We start from the raw sequence: 19582 nt of genomic DNA, 5'->3' as shown, positions 1-19582 counted from the left end.
TAAACAGCCCCTTCCTTTTTTTCATTTTTCTTTTAATCCTATCTATTGCAAATTGGGATTTACACTTTCTGGTGCATCTTCCCATTGTGTAACCTGTGTTCATTTATGGACAGGACTGTCATTTGTTAGATGTCTGCAAAATGCTCACCGCAGAGACTTCCCTCAGGACTTTCAAAATCCTTCTCATACCCCTTCATATAGTATCTAATAATAAGCAAGAGTCAAGAACACAATTATTCAGCAAATTCCATTGCTATGGAATCACGATATACACAAGACCCTGATAATATCTCTGTATTTGGTACATAATTTTGTTCCTAGACAACTGCACATAGGGTCAAGTGCTTTGGGAGTTTAGATCATTTTGTTTCCTATGCATTATCTAAGTGAGGAATTGCAAGCAGGCACAGAGTGCCTCCTACATTATCAGGAAGCATCTGGTAATTTGACCTACAGTTGCAAATGAAATTCTCTCCTCTGAGTTTCAGATGTAAAAGTCCTGCTTGTTTACAATATTTAAAACTTTATTATTAGATCTACTCTTTATCATCTTTCAAGACGCTACTGAGCTTTTCCTTTTACATTTTTTACATACCCATGTAATCTCCACTCTTTCAAACATATTTAGCTGTATGGATAATTGCTCTGAAAGCAATTAATGAAACTCACCTTTTTTTTGCACCGGACTCAATAGAGGCCACAAAGAAGGACTCACTTTACAACACAACTGTGACTCTGACTTCATGTTAATCATGAAAACTCTCCTGAAGTTGCTGGTAATACATTCGATTTCACAAACTGGTCCTTAGTCCTCTTTTTTTTTTTTTTTTGTCTAGAAAGACCATAACAGCATTAAAATGTAGCAGTGTTGCTATAGCTAAAACAGCCTAAGGCTGCAAGCAAGGCAAGGAGGCCATCACTTTCTGATATAGGCAGCAAAACACAGACTTGCTTGCATATTAGAAAGCTTTTCTATATTAGATAACCTAATGAATGATACAACTTTCTAAAAACTAGTAAAGGTGGCCCCCAAGCAATGGTTTGCTCTAGAACCAGTCAATTACATTTTTTTACCTGGTTTTCTAAGTATTTCTAGAGTCTGGCCACAAGGCACTCTTGTCTTCCAATGCATGAGCACTGGTCCTCCTGCTTTATTAACTTCTTTTCCTATTCTCTTCTCTGAAAGCAGACACTGTGTTACATTTCTGACCATCCTCTTCACAAAACCCACCACAACAGCAATATTAATGATTACTTTCCCAGGGCTAAGCAAAACTGTGGAAAAAGCACTCTGAATTTTTTGTATCAGAAAGCTCTCTAGGGTACCCTTGTGAGAGGTTTTGAGGAGCCCAGCATTTGACATGTTCCTGGAAAAGAAATGAGCAGTTTTGCATTTGATTTCCCAGTGTCTCATGATTTCTTTCAATATATCTAGCTTGTCATTTCATCAGTCCAAATATTCACCTTTAAATTCCTGGAAAATATTTGTGTGGGAGAAAGCAGGATGTGCTCTGTGTTTATCAGGAGCAGGCTGCCTTGTGGAACGTGCACCGCTGTGAGTAAGAACCCTGGAACGAGACACTGAATCTTTCCTCAAAAGCCTGACGGATTGCTTTCCTTTTGTTTTGGCTCAAGGAGGATTCTGACACCATTTGTTCAGCTCTCCACGCAATTGCTGAGCCCTGCATTTCTGAGAAAAAAATCCTGCATTACAGAAAAATATGTCCCTTCACTTAGGAGGAGGCAGTAATGGGACCAGCTTGTCATTTAAAGAAATACTGCATTATAAAATGGTTGTTGCTCACAACACTTGAACGTGTAAGTTTGAGAATATTGTTTCCTGTTCTTCTGTGAAATTTTAAAAGGAAACATTCCCTGTAGAATCTGGACCAGATAACTAGCATATATGCATTTGGGAAAGTAACGGTCCTGTATAGCAATGTAAAACGTTTTTCTCAATGAACTCATTACTTAAATAGTCAGCATAAAGGAGACGTCTGCAGCATTTGCTCCAAATAGTCTGTTCCCTTACAGAACAGTAGACTTCATAGAAACTTATCAGTTCACAGACCACTCTTTGATAAGATTGATCTTCCCCGTGCTTTGAAGGCTGAGATTGCAATCTTGCTAAAAAAAATAGCCAAGAAGCCACAGGAACAATAAAATCTTTGGAAGGAAAGAAGTAACCCAGAGCGGATGGCAAGTTGAGTTAGTTCCTTGTGTCTGCTCCACCTAATTCAGGAGTTGACTCAGATATTTCTCCTGTTTCACAACTTGACTTTTTCTCCACTGCTGGCCAGCAGCCAGCATTTCTGTCAGACACAAGCAGCGGGTCAGCGCCCTTCCATGGACAAAAAAGGTGCTGTGGAGATAAAATCTTAACTGCATTCTGGCCAAGATCAGGCAGCAGCCATCATTTACTCATTCCCTGTCTTTCACGCTGTTGCAGCTGGGTTTGTACATCTGAACGATGGGATATAATAACGTGTGAAGACTGAATGAACTTTTCTATACTGAAAACAATAGGGAAGAAGCTCGGGGAGCAGATGCAGCAAAACTGACTGTGGAAAAACTACCTTATGCAAAAGTGCGTGGAATTCTCATGATCAAAACCATTTCAGTTTTTACAGCACATTTCTTTTTCTAAGCACTAGGAGATGTTGCAAACATTTTATTCACGCTACTGCCTATTGGAATTAAGAAGGTAGTATTACTCTAACATTATATATCGCAATATTGAGAAAGAGACTTTCAAGCTACAGAAAAACAGTTGGTTGAGTTAGGACTGGATACTCAGCATACCAAGGAATCAACCCTTGCCCACAGCTTAAAGTTACATTTACACTGAACTAGGCCATGCAGGTACTCAAAGAGACTCCAGGAACTGACCGTCTCTGTAAAACACAAAAACAAAGTGATCCCTGCCTGATCGATAGGGAATTGAAGTTCAAATATATTTTGTCACACAGGAAGTTTATAGAAAAGGCAGGAACTGAACCAGATGTTTGAAGGTCTGGCCCAATGCCTGAAGCATAAAATAATGCTTTTACCTCATAAAAGTGCTCTAGACTAAAACTGCTCTCTCTCACCTTTTACGATCTGTTTTAGTAAAGAGAATAGAGAGATATCTAGAAGTATGCTATTAACCCAAAGACTACACTGTGATAAGAGAACATCTTTTGATGACTGTGGAATGCTATATAGCTTTTACTTAAAACTTACTTTAAAAAAAAAAAAAAAAGAGAGAGAGAAAATAAAAAAGAAAAAGAAGTGTCTGTTTTGTGGAGACAATTTCCAGAATTAGATCTGCTTTCCTCATTTCTCTCTGTTAACTCCTTGTTTTTTTGATACATCTTTAACAAAATTACTCAGGATTGACCAATATGGATGGTACTGAATACACTGGATAACGTAAGTCATTTTTTATACACCACAAATTTTTGTGAAAACTTGGGAGGGAAAACACATGGCTCCATTATCTGCACTTCCCAAACTTCACAGGGAAGATATCTGTTTTAAAAACATTGTTTCTATAGAGCATGTAAATAAATTTGACTAGAGCTGCTGGGCAGAGAAAAACTCTTGTGCTGTCATCTCTTTATCCCTCTGGATGCAACCTGGCCCTGATAATTAGCCTTGGCTCCTGTGGGAACAGAATGTGCTGACTAAACGACTGTTCCTGTTATCTGGGTTCCCTACTGTGCTGTGAGTTCTTTGCTTTAATTTCATTTACTGCCTTCAAGTTCAGTCGTGTGCAAAATGTCTTTTTCTTCTTTTTTTCCTAACAAAATCTGCATTAAGGTAAATGCTATTGCTTAATGGTCAAATCAGCAGGGTGAAACAAACAAAGAGCTGCACTGCAGGTTCATATGTGAGTGAATGCCAGTTCAAATCTACTTAACTTCTGTAAATTGATTTGAAGGCAGCACCAGATGTGCCACTAGATTTCCATTTATTCCTCACAGAAAGTCAGTGAAATGCATGTCATCTGGAAATTGTCCCAGGGAAGCAGATGCGATATGTTTATTGAGGCTTTGACTAAAGACCAATTCTTGAAGTTTCAGATTGGCGTTCAGGGTGCAAAGCATCTCTCAGGAGACTCCCAGTATAGTGGTAGGCCACAATGTAATTAGAATCTGCTTTGTGTAATAAAACAGAGACTGAAAAGGTCTTCTGAGTAATTCTGTGGATGGAAAACTAAGATCAAATCAGATATTTATACCATTATATCCTTTTCTACCTCACCCAGATGAGAGTAGTTTGCTTCAATGATCATCATGGTAATTCAGTTCAATTTTCTTTTCTATTGAAATGTTCATTTCCTGTGGCCATTTTCTAAGACCTCAGTATTTACAGGAAACCAAACCCACTAACACATCCCAGTTGGAGGGGGTTTCCACTGCTCAGAGAAAGGTACTGAAAGGTACAAAAGTTCAAACATACTCAGCTGCAGATGAGCTCACCCTCACCAGTTCTCTGCAGCTGATTATAATAAAAACATCACCTCCCATGTGACCAGCTCTCGCCATTGAAAAGCAATAATGTCATCTCCGGTGGGATCCTGGATGATATACAACTAGTATTAAAACACAGATATTTCTCCAGATTTCCCTGCAGCCTGTAATTTCCTTTAGTGGCTGATGGAGCAGAGTTTAGAGAGGATAAAGGAATAAATACTCTATTAATATTAAAGAGCAAAAAGAAAAGATGATCACCTCAGTAACACAGATTGTAGCTTGGCAGTTGAGGTAAACACATGGGACTGCTTTGACGATAAGAGTTGATTTTTTTGTTTGGTTTGTTTTGTTATATGTTATAAAGAGAAGTGTACAGCACTGAATAAAGTAAGTTGCTATTAGCATTTACTCCTTTAAGCTGAAAGTGTTCTTTCAGGTTTGATCAAATAGTCCATGGAAACATTAGTTTCATGAGGCCTTTGAGTAAGTCAGTAAAGCATTTAGATAGAAAAAGTGTAATACAAGAAATTTGCTTTTTCCATGCAGTAAATGCTGTTTCCAAGAAATATCACAGACTTCTAAATTGTGCTGTGCCTGATGGCCCCCAGGAAGACCAAAGACATTCCTATAAAAAGAATAAAGAGGAGAATACTTGCTGAGTAACTGTCCTTACTCATTAAAGATGGGTGACTACTTGCCTACTATTTAATTTGCAGCATTCTTTTCTTCCTTTCTGGAGAAAAAGGACCATTGTATTATGCATGCCTGTCATGAAAGAGGAGATTACTCACAAACAAAAGAATTCAGATGTCCTGAAGAACATCAGATAAGCATTACAATATGCCCCAGAGTTTGCTTGAGACAGCATAGCTATGGGGAGGCTATATAATTTCTAGACTTTCCTCTCAGCTAGATTCCCTTACTGAGTGGGGAGGTGGGTAATAAAAAAAATGCAGCATCGTTCCTCATGGTTTTAAGAACCTACCTCCCATCTCTCCGTGTAGACAATATTTACATAAAGCCAAGGAAAGAAACATTTGCCCAACCAAAGTGTCTCTGGAAAGACCGAGTGCAATAAACATTGCCGGTAAATATTCTTATTGAGACATATTCTTTCTCTACAGGGAAAACAGATCTTCAAAATAAAACATACTGCTATTTCAACAGAGCAAGAGGAACTGCTAGCATTGCAGACTGACAAATCTAGTGCATTGGAAATTGCTGAATAAGTATGGCTTTATCTTCACAAAAGCCAAACAGACCTAAGAATGTGTATTAGCTGCTGACAGTTTCAATAACTTCTCTGAAGCCATTTATAGCTCTTCTCAGCTCTTCATTATTTCTCTGAAGAGAGATCGCTGGACTAAGTGGGCCTGAGAAGATGCACAACTTGCAGTGTACCATCTATCTTCTTTTCTTAGGGTTATTTTTAAGAGGCCACAGAAAACGCTAAGTGGGCCTATGCTTGACACAGATTAAAATGTGAGGAAAAGAGATGAGGCATTTGAAAAAAAAAAGTCTTCAAGGTATGCTAGTGCTGTAATGCTAAGGCAACACAACCAGAGTGCTTTACTGTTGCACAGGACTCTGACAATTAACCAACATTGGCAACGGCCTGAAAGACCAGTCAGAGAAACCAAGGTTTGTCAGTTACAGAATCACAGAACTGTAGGGGCTGTAACAGACCTCTAGAGATCATCGAGTCCAACTGCCCTGTTAAAGTAGGTTCCCTACTGCAGGTCACACAGGTAGTCATCCAGACAGGTCTTGAATATCTCCAGAGAAGAAGACTCCACTACCTCTTTGGGCAGCCTGTGCCAGTGCTCCGTCACCCTTACAGTAAAAATCTTCCCCACGTTTGTACAGAACTTCCCGTATTCCAGTTTGTGCCTGTTGCCCCTTAATATCATCAGCAAACTTGCTGAGGGTGGACTCTATCCCTGCATCCAGGTCATTGATGAAGATGTTGAACAAGACCGGACCCAGCACTGACCCCTGCGGAACACTGCTAGTTACAGGCCTCCATCTAGACTATGCACTGCTGATGACAACTCTCTGAGCTCTGCCAGTCAGCCAGTTCTCAGTCCACCTCACCATCCACTCATTTATCCCACATTTTCAAAGTTTCATAACAAGAATATCATGGGAGATGGTGTCAAATGCCTTTCTGAAGTCAAGGTACACAACATTCACTGCTCTCCTCCCACCTACCCAGCCAGTGATGACGTCACAGAAGGCTACCAGGTTGGTCGAGCATGATTTCCCCTTGGTGAATCCATGCTGACTACTCCTGATAACCTTCTTCTCTTCCAATTGTTTGGAGATGGCATCCAGAGCAAGTTGTTCCATCACCTTTCCAAGGATGGAGTTGAGGCTAACTGGCCTGTAGTTGTTTGAATCATCCTTCTTGCCCTTGCCAGTGCAGAAGAACTTCTTTATGGTAAGAGTGATGGAGCACTGGAACAGGCTGCCCAGAGAGGTTGTGGAGTCTCCTTCTATGGAAATATTCAAGGCCCATCTGGACGCCTACCTGTGTGACCTATTGTAGGGAACCTGCTTTAGCAGGGTGTTGGACTCCATGATCTCTTGAGATCCTTTCCAATCCCTGCAATTTTGTGATTCTGTGAAACCTTGTTTATTTGTACACAAGGTGACTAACTCGCTAAACTACATATTCTGCAGTAAATAGTCATGAATTTAGATTCTATATAGTTCCGAATTTATTCTCTGGTACTCTTCAGAAGAAAAACAGCTGGCATGCATGTACACAAACAATTTGGTATGGTTTCCAAAAATGTCTGGCTTTGGTCTAACTTACACTGCCCGAAAACACCACCTGCCATGAATTATTTTTGTTCTTTCCTGCTTATGAAAGAGGCACATAGGCTGAGGAAGAGGACAGCTAGCAAAAAATGTGTGGAGGTACAATGATGTAGATTGGAGCGTAGAAGTTAAAACGACATACGTCTTAGCAAACAAATTACTAGGAAGAATTTCTCATTTGATACACTTCTCTTTTATGTTCTTACATACGGCTAGCTGCTAAAGCAGCAGTACTAAAACTTCTAAACCAGAAAAGCTGTCTTATCCATAACTAGGTGTTGACTTGGCTAGGTGTTGACTACAGTGTTGAATTTCTGGGCATGAAAAAGTGGGAGTGGACTTTTTCAGACAGCAAGAATGATTTGAAAAACAATCATTCCATTAAAGCAGGCTGACTTGGAAAAGTTTTTGTCAATAACTCCTCTAAAAAAATCCCCAAACTTAAACAAATAGGATTCATGCAAGATAGTACTGGCTATATAAAAAGGAAAACTTAAATAATTTTGTGCATCATTTTTTCTGCAGATTCTTAGCTCTTGGTTTGCACTGAGTTAGTGAGTGTCAGAGTACAACAAAGGCCAGCTGTTCCCTAAGGGTAAGGGAGCTGCTGAGGAGCCAAGCATGACAACAAGGACAGAAGGGCAGAGGCCCTATTACCAGACAGAGTCCAGACCCACAGTAGTCAAGCAAGGATAGCAGAGCCAGACTGGAGATGGCAGTCAGGGTCAGCCCAGAATCCACATCATGCATGGTAATGATGCACATCTGAGGAACACAAGTCAGAATCAATGCAAAAGCTGAAACAAAGAGGTGTTCAGCACAATTCACAGCATCTTATGGAGATGGCTGTAAGTAAGCTCTCCCAGAGAATCTTTAGGTAGAAAGGAAGCACCAGTCAACTCCTCAGATTATCCTCTGTGAACACAGCACAGAATATGCAGCACATTGCCTCGACACTATTACCTCTCCCTGCCTGCATAGATCTTACTTGTTTAAGGCAAGATAAAATATTTTCTAGGACAAAGGCCTCACTGGTTCATTTCTTCAATTCCCATCTTGGTCAGCCCATGGAAAAGCAGCATTAAGCAAAAAGCATACTGCAGGCAACCCAGCATGTTCATCTGCCTATCAGTCTCACATTTGATTTCTCTACTGTTGATATCTGTGAGAAATGTTAGAGGTATTCTGGAAGGGAGAAAACAGGAAAAGCAGCAGCTTCATAAATAGGGTAATCATTAGAGAGTTCTGCTAGTGATAAGACATACGCTTAAATTTTATTTCAGTGAAAAGCATTCATAATCAGACAAGGTATTCACTTGACAAAGGTAGGGAGGAATCTCCCTTTGGTTTCAGCTGTTGGGTCGAGAAAAGAGGAAAAAAATAGGAGGAACTTCTGCAATTGAGCCAATGGTTAGGACAGTGCTGCTCTCTACTGGTGAGGAACACACATTGCTCTAGCAGTACACGTGCCTGGGTATGCGCATAGGCAATGCTTGAAAAGGTATGTGAGGTATTTTAACAATCTTAAATAAAATCTGTAATATCCACACAAATTAATATCTCGTCACTATTAAAATTAAATACTTATCTAGCTTTCTTGGGAGTCTGAAAGCTTAGTTCCCTCTTCAGACTTTGTTTCTTCAAGAAGAGAAGATTCTCGGAGAGACACTCTCTGGATTCTCCCCATGTACTTCTCCATCTGGATGATAGTGAGACTCCAGAATGGAGTCTGATTGCCAAGAGAATATGGCACTCTCCTTTACTGCAGGAGATATTCCATTTTGACTGAAGTTGCTCCTGGTTTTATCATCTGGTTCTCTTTAGGCATACTCAGATCTTAACAACTTGCCTCATCACACCCACATGATACATGCCTATGACAGCTCTCCTAAGCATCGTCATCAGCATTCCCTATGGCCTTTTCTCACACTACTTTCACTTAACAGTCTCACTATGAAACACAGTCCACCTTAAGTAAAACAGAACAACAAAGCACTGAAGCGCCTAGACAAGCAAACACCCTTTTCTCATATAAAATTGCAGAACATGGAAAAATATTAAGGTATACTGATTTGCTCATTTTCTTTCGTTCTGTCTCGCCTTTGCCCGGGGGAGTGTCAGTTACAGACATGGCTCTCATGTGGTCTATAGGTATTCCCATCTTGCAAATTGTTATCAGCGTGGAGGTTATTCTGAAATAATTGAGCGACATCTTGAAGTCTTCCCTCTCTCTCAGTGCTGGTGTAGGCAGCTCCTGTTCCAGCAGGCAGCAGGCAACCTGATGGACAATATTTATTTCAGCAGAGATAGTTGCATCAGTCTTCCAGGAAAGGCTGACACTGCTTTTTCCATAGGCATGGACAGTCTTTGTGTGGTCCTTCCCCTCACTCCACTTCAGTAACTAAAAGAACAGTGGAGCACCAATTCTAATGGTGTTTGCTGAGCCCAGCATGGTCACCCAGCTAAGGGCCTCCACGTGGGAAGGTAACAATGATACTATACATTCATGCAGAATGACAAAGTAGGCTCCAAAAGACATTAGGAAACATCCTGCAGTGCCTTGTGTAACTGCAAGAGTAAACTGCAGATGAGACAGAATGCCACGGCACACAGGGAGCATTCATCACAAACAGATTGCTCATTGTTTTACATAAAGTAAGATTTGAAAAGTTGTAATGTTGCCCTCTCTCCTGGAAGGGTTGGTCACAAAGTCTGTTGTGGGACTGTGCATACAGACAAAGAATTTATGGCTAGAGTCTCAAGCACGCTGGCCTTGGTGGTCCTACTGTTGAATCTGTGCGATAATTTTTTCTTTTTTTTTTTTAATGTTGATGAGTGGCTACAATACAATATTAGTACTTTGTTCCACTTCTTTTTTGTGGCAATTCTGTTACTTGCCATCCTCAGGAAGGATTCACAATGGATTATGAGCAGAATCTCAGCCTTTTCTCTGGTAGTCATGGCAGCATACCAGGGCTGATGAGAAACTGTAAGACTCCAAGAAAGAGTTGCCCTACCAAGATACCACATAAGACTATCAACTGTTTTTTCCTACCTACAGGGAAGTTCTCGAGCTATGCTGCTACCCAGAAGCAGCTGTAAATTAGCACAAGTAAGGGGCAATTTGGCCTTAGGGTAATCCAGAGGGTATATGAGAAGACATAAAGTCCCTTCACATATCCCTAAGCTGAGTTTGCACTGAATATAATTACACCCCAAGGACAGAAATGGAACTGAAGAAAATGTCATCTTTGTTGTGTTTGTTTTCTGAGAAAAGAAAATCCACTAGAGGTTATCAGAAGAACAGTTTTATTTTTAGAATAGTCTTGTTCCCATGGAACTCAAGAGAATTTTTATCTATTACTTGAATGGGAACAAAACATTGCCCTTGGGGAATGACTTCTTACATTACCAAAAAATATATATATATGATTAGGAAAACCTGGGGAGTATATTTTTTCTAGTAATTTGCTCTCAAATAAATGTATCTGTAGAAATAAGTGTTTATTGTTAATCCTGAGACATTATTTTGTCCCACTGTTAGTTTTATAGGGTACTGGTTTGGAATTTTTTCAATGCTTATTAAAATTAATATGAATCACAAGTTTTTAGTAAGCACTGGATTAGAGGATTGAGTGCTCTTAGCAGAGTTCCACCAGTGAAAAGAAAGAAAGCAGTTTTGCTAATCTATTTGATGCTTTTGTAATAAATTGAAGTATATTCTAGCATCTACAAATGTAGAAGAAAGATAAAGATAAAAATCCCATCTCTACACAGCTTAGATCTGAAAAAGCGAAGTTTTCCTTATATTGAAAAAACTTTTAAGTTTTTCCCTTTCTTTTGCAAACAAGACAACAGATGTCTGTTAGTTCAGGGATTGCTAAAGCACTGACAATCTACACTAAGACTGAAATCTGTTGATCAGAACAAAATGCAGTTGAAACTGACATGGGATACTTTTAAAACTATGTGCGTTTTCAAGCAATGATGGAAAGAAAGAAACATTATAGGAAGATAATTTCTCCTATATTGGCATTTTGCTATCCTGTAATTCTAAACTCAGAGTTTGCCCTAGCAATAATCAGATTAGTTGCCAGGCGAATATGTCTATGGTAGAGAGAGGTGACTGCTTACAGTTAAAGGTTGCAGGTATGGGATTAAGTTCAGTGCTGTGGAAGGGAAGGTGTGATGTGTGTCTACAATTAGAGTTAGGGTTCAGAAAAGGTTCAGACCTTATAAATGTGGTGGGTCTAGCATATACGGGCTGGTGATGGCAAGGATTTATGCCTTCTGGCTAGCTGCAATGGAAACTGGTGGCAACAGTGTTACTGTTAAAGGTGGTATAAATGCGTAGTTATGTAGGTTAAATGCATGGATTGGATTTAGGAATGCAGTCTGTAGAATTACCTATCTCACTTATATCCCAGTAGCCCTACAGTCCTTATTTCAGAGGCTTTTTTAGCAGAAGATCTGATGATGCATCCTGGAGGCAACAGGAGTGACTATAACGCAGGTCACTGTCCTATTTGTCGCTGCAGAATCCTAATCCTAACTACAAAAGGGAGACCTGCATTTAATGTGTGCTCCTGTAGAGGTGGGATCAGGGCTCGTGTGTGAAAGGATGACTGGCTCTGATATGGGAGCTGGTAATTCTGTAATGGTTAAAGAAAGGGGGCAAAAAAGGAGAGGAGAGAAAATGGAGATTATTAACAAATCCAGTCCATCAAGGTGAGGCTGGAAAGGAAGAGTACAGTCTAAATGCTATAGCACTGAATAGAGGATGAGTAGACTTTAAGGTATTATTATGATTAGGGTTGGGTGAAGGGTCAGGCTTTAAGAAAGTTGTAAACAAACATTTATTGCTAAACCCTGCCAGCCTTTTTCCCTTTAGTTAAAGGTGATTTTCCAGCAATGAACTGTCAACAATTAAGATAGATAAAGCATCCAGCAGTTATGCAGATAGAGTTCAGGGCAGAAGACAACACAGACCTGAATTTGCTGTAGGCCCTATAGAATTTGAAGAGACAGCTAGGGCTAACGCCAGGAAGCTGCTTGACTGAAGTTCACAACATACGCTAGTCTGTCCAGAAGGCTATCCTAATGGTAGCATCCTCTTTTTTCTGTGAAAAAGAGGGAGAGCTAAATCTAGTGTTGGATCCTCTAAGTCTGATGAGGAATAATTGAGGTGAGGGCTGATGTTTGTAAACGTTAACAACATTTTCATTGTACTGCCTTAGGATAGGGTGATTAAGGTTACCTGCAAGTGAAGGCCGCAACCTGGATATCTGGTTTCCATTTGGAAAGCAGAGGTTGGAGGGTTGCCTTTGTTTCTAAATCCTGCCAGGCCTCAGGTTCCAGTTTCTGGTCTGGCTCTCCTCACAGTGAAGAATAATGAATATAATTCATCCTATAACAGAAAAGAGTAAATGAACTAAGGATGAGACAATTGGTAGCGTGGCTTAGGATCACAGGTCTGGTAAAAGATGATCAAGGTCTTGGTATTATGTACATCGGTTCCTTAGGAGGCTAAGGAAGAAGATCTGAATTTGGAGTTAGGGTCTGTGCAGCAAAAGTCACAGGTCAAATATTAGTGTAGATTCTTGCAGGGAATGGAGGCCTACAGCGAAGAGTAGTTCTACGAAGGGGGATCTTCTTAGTCCTTCTGGAACTTGTGAAGAAATTTAGACTCAATGTTAAAATTGCAGTTCAGGAGAGCAGAGGCTGCAGAGATCAGCTTATTATTGGAGTCCTAGTTCTGCAGTGCAGGATGAAAGCTACTGTGAGGAAGGGACTGTGCTTTCTGCATGGGCCAGTAAGGTTTCTTCTGAGAGCAGAGCAATGGTTGGTGCTACGTTTTCAGTTAACAATGCCTGAAAGGCTTGTAGTTAACAATGCCTGAAAGGCTTGTTCTGTTTCTGTGTTCTATGAGACCAGTAATACCCATTTCACCGTTGATCTTTGTAATAGTGAACAGCAGGCATGTAGTATCTGACAGAAACTACAGTATACTTAAGATTCTAGACAAGGTTTTAAATTGGAATTTGCTTTGGATCTTCAGTAGTTGCTCCATCTTCAACACAAGTCTTTACAGAACTGAGATGAAGACTGACATAAGGTTTAATTACTTTCAGCTCAGATTTGGAGAAACATAACTGAGGGCTGGGATGGGATTGGACCTGGTGATGGACATTGTACTTACATCTGGTTATTTTTGGAGAGGGCTAGGTGTTAACAGAGGTCTGATGAAGGAAAATGACAATATTTCAGTGATACCTTTCTGGATTATTTTTGAGACTGAATAAAATTATTTGCTGTAAATAATAGAAAACAAACAAGAAACTGCAATTTTGAATTGCTTTTGAGTACAGTAAATTGAAACCAAATACTAAATAAAATAATGATAGTTGTGTTAAAATAAATGCTTTCATTAGCTCTCTTTTTTAATTTTATTTCTAGTGTCATGTTTCCCAGAATGACTTTTTCTCCCCTACTTTTCAGTTTGATTACCTAGGCTAAAAATGTTGCTCATAGTACTGTATTCCTTTTCCCTACCTAATTTAATTTTATGCATGCAGAAAGATACAGATACAAGAATTAAAGAGGAAAGTACTCATCCATAATATTAGTGAAAAAGTAAAGATTTCAGCTATTTTCTGTCTTCCCATAGAACAATACAGGATAGCACACGAAGCATGTAAAATACAACACTGCATAAGGTTCCACCATTCACCCCTGTTGCTTTCCTTGTTTCGCAAATAGAAGCAAAGTTTCAACATTCAGAGTTGTCCTTCTGGCAAGTTTTATGAATGTTAAATATTCATGTATGAAATCTGTTCACATCAAACCTTGGAATAATTTTTACTTTGTTCATGACCAATTAAAATGCCATATAAATTTCAGATTCTGCCATCTGAGTAACTTGAATGCAGAGAATGAAGGACAATATCCTGTACTCCTAATTTAATTTTCCCATCAGTGTTTGTTTGAACTCTGTCTGTGGGTCAGGACAATGAATGTCTGTGCAAATACTTTCTACTTACACCAGCCAGGACTATGTGCGCATAATTCCAGCTAAAATTTCAACAACAGTTTATAGTCAGTTAAGCTTTCTTTTCCCACATAGAAAATAACACTTTCAGATTGAAAACTTAATTAATGGGCTATATGTGTCACTTGCCTGTGGCAGAGCTTTGATTTTATGCAAACTGATCCCCCCTCTGGCTCCAGATCTTGTCTGGAGTTCGAGGAATCTTATAACCTTCAGAAAATAAAATTTTATTGAACTTGGAACAGTCCCACGAGCATCAGAGATTTGCTGCGCACACAGAGAAAACAGAAGATAAGTAAATGGCAGAAGAATGCAGTGACTCACTTAACCTGAAGAAAGAAGGTAAAACATGTGGAGGAAGACGCTAGCAGGTAGAGGCCGCAGTTCCCCTTTGGGTCAGCTGGAAGTGTTTTTCCACTCACTTCTAATTTTTTGATTTGCAAGTCCAAGTGTCATCAGCCTTGAACTTGGCAGTGACAGGGAGGTGGAAAGAGGTGGAAAGGGCACATCCGTGCTTCTCAGCCTGGAAAAACAAAGTAGGAACGTCTGCCAAAGAAATCTCTGGTCTTTCTGGAATTTCTTGAAAGACCCAAATGTTGTTATTTCCTCTGGTTTTGTGTGCAGTATCTGAACGAGATTGAGTTGTAAGTGTTCCCATGGTCTTTGCATACACAAAGACGAATGAGAGAATTTCAAACAATTACATTTATTTCACACTGATGGAACAAAGAACCAAGCAGCTTCCAAGAGGGTGTTTCCTCAGCATGACCCTGAAGACAGTTTGAGAACAGGCTGGGTGCTCCTTGTGAGCACAGTCAGAGCTCCTGGAAACCTCACAAGGGCCTACAACCAGCAGAAGAGACACAGCTGTCTGCTTCTGTGGGCAACATCATGCAGCAAAATTCAGATTTAACATGGGAATGTACTGTAAGCAGGAATGGCAGGAGACAGGATTTAGTTGTGGATCGCTACAAGGCCCACTGTAGAGACAGGCTCATTTGCAAAAGCTGGGTGTACTGTCAGATATGAGATGCTCAAAAGATATTCAGAAATGGGCATTCAAGTGTTGCTATATTTTTACTGCCAGTACTGTGTACAGAATAAACACGAAATAAGTTTGAAATAAGTTCAGCTAACTCACATTATGAAAGAGAAAACTAATTCCTTTCCCACGGCGTGTTTCTCATACCCAGACCACTATGAACACTGAGTACTACTTCAAACCCCCACCTGGTTTGGCTCCCTCAAAAATTAGTCAGGAACAAATAGAAATTTAACAAATATGTTCACTAATTGGAACAGTAACATCCAGAGTAGCTGGCAAGACTTCTGATATTCTCTGGATGTAAGCTTGATGTAAAGATCATGGTGGCTACACTTCATTCATTACAGAGCAGAGCATGAAGAAAATGTATCATATTTCAGAGAAAGATGCTATTTAAATTAACTGGCCGTGGCCAGGCCCCCTTCTCCTTCCATTGTTTCAAAGTTTCTTCATGGCTAAAATCCCAGATCTCCAAGGAACCCAGACTTCTAGCCCATTTCTGCAACACCAGTTTACTGCACCTTTCATGACAATTCCACTCTTCCTGTGTTGCAGAATGATGGATGGAGCTTTTCATAGTCATGATTTTCTTTAGGATAGAAACTAGGGAGTGATGAAATTAAGAGGGGAAAGAAAAAACTTCCAAAGTTTTGGAAGAGACAATAAAAAACAAGTCCCACAATTTAAATGTTACATTTTGGCAGAATCAAAATTATCTTGATTGCATATTTGAAGGTGGTTGGCTCTGTTTGCCTTCTAAGCTTTTGCATGTATTTGAAATCTGGGAACACTGAATCTTGGAGGATCAAGTTGTCTTACTGTCGTAAGGGGGAGTCTTGATCCCATCCAGATTCTGAGCTCTCTTCTAGGGAAAAAAAAAAAAAAAAAGCTGTTGCTGGTACCTTTGACATTTTTGTCCTCAAAGCCATTGAGATAGCAAATGTGCTCTGGATCTGTGACTCAGAAAATGAGGTCTCTCAGGTGAGGTTTTCTCACTGAGTAAATGCATCCAAAATCCAAGCTTAGCAGCAGAGCAGGTTTATATTGGAAGCATGTTTGTGTATTGATGGACGCCCAGATCCCCCTGGGATACACTAGGTTGATAGCCACGATGACATAAGCTCTTCCCAGTCAGTTCTCCTCTGCCTCTTCTCAGTGACCTTCAGATAAACACCATGAAAGCTGACAATCACATTCCATGAACATTACTTAAAACACATTTTGGTGACTTCAGCTACAAATATTTCCTCCCATTTTTCTTCTTGTTGTGATCATTGCATGACTTCAGTAGCTTTAAATACTCGCTATCACAATTGTTTTAACCTATCTGTTTTATACCGGCCAACCTATCTGCTTCTAATTTCTTTTTGTTTTCAAAACAAGCTTATGTAACAACCTAAGACGGATTTTTGTAATTTCAAACTATTCCAGACAAGAAATCTAGATTACTATGGAGTACAATCATTTATAGATACAATGGAATAATATCTTTAAATCAAGTTTTGTTATGACAGCAGCATGGCAGAGAAACAGTGCAAGTGAAGGGGCTGCAGAGCAATGCTTGGGGGTAAAAACAACGTATTGAAAACTTGTCACTGTTCAGTTCTATAGGACAGAATTCCAGATGGAAGAGGACTTGCATTAATAGTTTTGAATTTGAAAGTTTATGCCTTATTTTAGTTTCTTTTTGTTTCTCAGTATTTCTGATTGGCTGCAAGCTCTTCAAATCTGGCTTTAGCAGTGCCACAACTAAAATGCAGCTGAATTTATGTCATGAAGAAGGAGAAGAAGCAGCAGCATCTACCATGTAATTTATAGCAGCTGTCATCTTTTTTAAAGCAGTAAACTCTCCTTTACCACCTAGAAAAGTACTTCTGTTTTCTTCTCACTGCCCCAGGCATTTGATTTTCCTTTACTCTGCTCACTTCAGCTTTTATCCTTTCCTTATTACTCTATGTGTCTATCAACACAGACTTTTCTGTATTATTTTCCCAGCTACTGAATGCAGAGCTTTCTAAGAAATTCTTAAAACAATTGTCAAGGTTAAACTGAATTCAAGATTAAAAATATATACATCTGTATCTCAAGAGCACCATACTCTAAGATCTTTGGAAGCACTTCATGATAGTTGCCAAAATATGTAATGCAATTAAAATATTGTGTTCTGGAATTGGCATAGTTGAGACTAATCCTCTTCAGTGCTCTAACCCAATGATAAATATTTCTAATGACTATGTTTATCGCAGTCTTGGGGTTCCTTGTATTTGGACATGATTTCTATCAGACAGTTAAAAGCCTAAGATTAACCTTCAACTTATTAAAGCACTAACTCTTTTCAACTGAGAAGCACAAACCACCCCAGCAGTGAGAAAGAATACAGTTCTTCGCTCATTCTTAGATATATTTTACATTTTATAACTGAGAAAATGGAGACAATGAAGTTGCACAGCCAGGCAGTAGCTGCAGCAATTACAGCTCCCAAAGATCCTCACTCCCCACTCATGCACTGCCCCTGAACTGAGAGTACTACAGGCATGTGCCTGTTCTCACTTCGTTCTGAAACAAAATGGACTGAAGCGATAACTAGGGGGAGAAAAAACTTGTAGGAACTTGCATGTTTTAATTTACTTTACCAATATTCTGCAAGTAAAATTTTATGTGGCCACACAATCGAACATAAACGAAATACATCAATTACACCCAGAATTGGCTGAGACAAATAAAATGCAACATTTACTTTCCTTGAGTAAACCAAGCTTGATGATTCTCATTTTCTCCTTCATTTTTTGTATATGATCCTATAACTGTGAAAAATTGAATGACGAATGGAAACCTCTCTGTGGTGTTCAGCTGCAATGAATGCAGCATATTCCATTTGCTAATGAAATTAAAAAAAAAAAAAAAAAGCTTTCCACTCATTTGCAAGCCAGATGCAGAAATGATATTTAGACCTTAAATAGAGTAGGGACAAATGGCAAATTTTTTGGTGGTAATATTTCTCCCCTTTGATCCAAGATAAATTTTAATACAATTTCAAAATATAAACACAACATGAAAGTCTTTGGAGTGCTGCCATCAATGCAGAGTCTTTCATTAACTGTATCTCATTAGAGCTAAGGAGAGATTCCCTACAATGTACTTGGAATAACATCTTACCACTTCTGTCTGAAGCATAGACCTGTTTACATAAGTAGGTTGATCACAGACAGTTTCTGGCCAAGCAAATGTTCAAGAAGATTAATGATGAACACATGTTCTATTTTATTATCTAAAACAACACCCAAATTCTTGACTGAAATCTAGGTTATGTGATGATGTAGAGAGTTGGTTAGGGGTATTTCCTGTTTTCAGAGTGTTAACCCCACTGTGTCCACTTTTGTAGCTCTTCGGAGAATGCAGCTAGTTACATTTTTTTTGAAGGATTTCACTTCATTACTAGGGAGATAGTGAATTTTTGTTTCTGTTGTTGAGCTGAGAAATGTAGGGCTGACAGGTAGCCCAAGGGTGTATGCAGAGAACAACCACAAGAAGGACAACAGCCAGATTACTAGGAAAGGTGGCTCCTCTCTCATTTCAAGATTTCCTGCAGTTGTTAAGATGCCATTAACATTTATGGCACATCACAAGGTTTGGCATTACCCAGGTTCACCAGAGAACAAGTAACTTGCTTCTGCTTCTCTTTGCTCGTGGTAGTTACATAAGGATCCAGTCTGCTAACCTGGTGAACAGCTTGGAGGCCTTTTAGGTCTTTAGTGCTTGTAGATAATTAAATAGCATTGATTTTAAAAGTTCACGCAATTCAACAGACATGAGCATGTTAATCTATGCAATACAGAGAAATTCAAGCCATCAGGTCTAGAAAGCTGAAGAAAACTGCAGCTAGATCATTACTATAGAACTAGATATCAGATACTAGACTTGGGTGTTCTGGTGGACAACCAGTTGAAAATAAGCCAGCAATGTGTTTTTGTGCAAAGGCATCCAACTGTCTCTGTGGATGAGTAATGAAGAGTGTGGCCTGTCAGACATGAGAGGTGATTCTTCCTCTCTATGCAGCCATGGAGAGGCCTTCTCTCAAGCGCTACATCCAGTGCTTGGCTTCCCAGTCAAAGAAAGATACGAACATTTGGGAGCCAGTACAGTGAAAGGCCACAATGATGGCTGATGGATTGCAGCCTATGACAGAAGGAGAGGCTGAGAGCTGTGATT

At 39.5% G+C, this 19582-nt stretch overlaps 1 protein-coding gene across 1 annotated transcript in view; it reads right to left on the bottom strand.

Moving 5' to 3' along the window:
- Nucleotides 1-12649, bottom strand: part of DCBLD2 (discoidin, CUB and LCCL domain containing 2) — a 66754-nt gene extending 54105 nt beyond the window's left edge. Inside the window, exon 1 of the mRNA XM_021399885.1 lies at nucleotides 12538-12649. The gene's annotated coding sequence lies outside the window, so the exon portion shown is untranslated. The remainder of the gene's footprint in view (nucleotides 1-12537) is intronic.

This window comes from Numida meleagris, chromosome 1 (genome assembly GCF_002078875.1).
Source record: "Numida meleagris isolate 19003 breed g44 Domestic line chromosome 1, NumMel1.0, whole genome shotgun sequence".
Taxonomy (NCBI): Eukaryota; Metazoa; Chordata; class Aves; order Galliformes; family Numididae; genus Numida; species Numida meleagris.
The sequence above is the reverse complement of the archived record's forward strand: the minus strand, read 5'-3'. Positions and strand labels throughout refer to the sequence as shown.